Source organism: Pyrus communis, chromosome 5 (assembly GCF_963583255.1).
Source record: "Pyrus communis chromosome 5, drPyrComm1.1, whole genome shotgun sequence".
Taxonomy (NCBI): domain Eukaryota; kingdom Viridiplantae; phylum Streptophyta; class Magnoliopsida; order Rosales; family Rosaceae; genus Pyrus; species Pyrus communis.
In genome coordinates this window covers 15,208,902-15,210,058 of record NC_084807.1, presented here as the reverse complement: position 1 = coordinate 15,210,058, position 1,157 = coordinate 15,208,902, and the positions used below count along the sequence as shown (strand labels likewise).

The following is a 1,157-nucleotide window of genomic DNA, read 5'->3' as shown; positions in this document are numbered from 1 at the left end:
ATGAGGTTCGCTTGCTCTTGGACATACTCGGGGTAAGCCTCCTTAGATGGACATTGATGAGTAAGGTGGCTTGGTATGTTGCAAATGGCACACACTTCACTTGCTTTTGGCACCATGTTGAGCACGGATTCAAGCTTCTTTTCTAGGTTAGCTACCTGCAAAGAAAGATCATGATTAGAGCTTGTTTCATATACTCCAACTATCTTACCCCTTACATCTTTGTGTTAAGCATTAGATCCCAACATCTCATAAATGTTATATGACTCTTGAGCATTCTTTTTCTTCAAAGCTCCACCTGCTGCATTATCAACAGTTGATTGACATGTTTGGGTTAGTCCATCATAGAAAATTTGCATTTGTAAGTGAAGAGGTAACCCATGGTGTGGACATTGCAACAAAAGGCCTTTAAAGCGCTCCCAACACTCATTGAAAGGTTCTCCATCATCTTGTTTGAAGTTGAAGATTTGTCCCCTTAATGTGGCTGTCTTTTGAGTGGAAAAGAACTTTTCCAAAAACTTCTTAGCCACGGCATCCCATGTGGTGAGTGAACCAGGTACTAGAGTCATCAACCAACCCTTGGCCCTATCTTTCAAGGTGTAAGGGAACACTCTCATCCTCAGATTTGCTTCGCTTACTCCCTGTAAAGGTAAACCACTCACAACATTGTAAAATTCTTTAATATGAGCTAAAGGATCTTCATTAGGTAAGCCATAAAAAGAAGGAAACATATGGAAATGTGAAGATTTAAGATCATAGTTTCTAGCTTCTGTGGGCAGCAAGATGCATGAAGGTGAATTTGGTATGATTGGTTGAGCAAAATCCTCCAAAGCTCGAAGATCATCTTGGTTGCCCGCCATCTCTTCTTCTCTTTCCCAATTAAAGTGCTCAGATCCTTCACTTGTTGGACTAGACGGTTTCCCTTCCTCTTCTTCACGGATAATGGAGGAACTTGTTGGCACAAAGCTTTCCAAAGTGTTGCCCTTTAACCGTTCAATTCTTTGGCCTAATTCAGCAAGTCTATTTGACATATACTACCTGAAACAAGATAAAACAAGTTTGAATAAAAATCAGAAATCTACTTAAAATGAAAAGAACAAGGTTTAATATCAAAACAAGCAATTATAAGGGACTGAAATCAGTCCCCGGCAACGGCGCCA

The 1,157-nt window shown here is 40.2% G+C and overlaps 1 non-coding gene across 1 annotated transcript; it reads left to right on the top strand.

The window, feature by feature from the left end:
- Positions 1–372: 372 nt before the first annotated feature.
- On the top strand, positions 373–483 carry LOC137735821 (small nucleolar RNA R71). Its single transcript, XR_011068724.1, has one exon. It is a non-coding gene; the product is annotated as a small nucleolar RNA R71 (small nucleolar RNA).
- Positions 484–1,157: the final 674 nt, after the last annotated feature.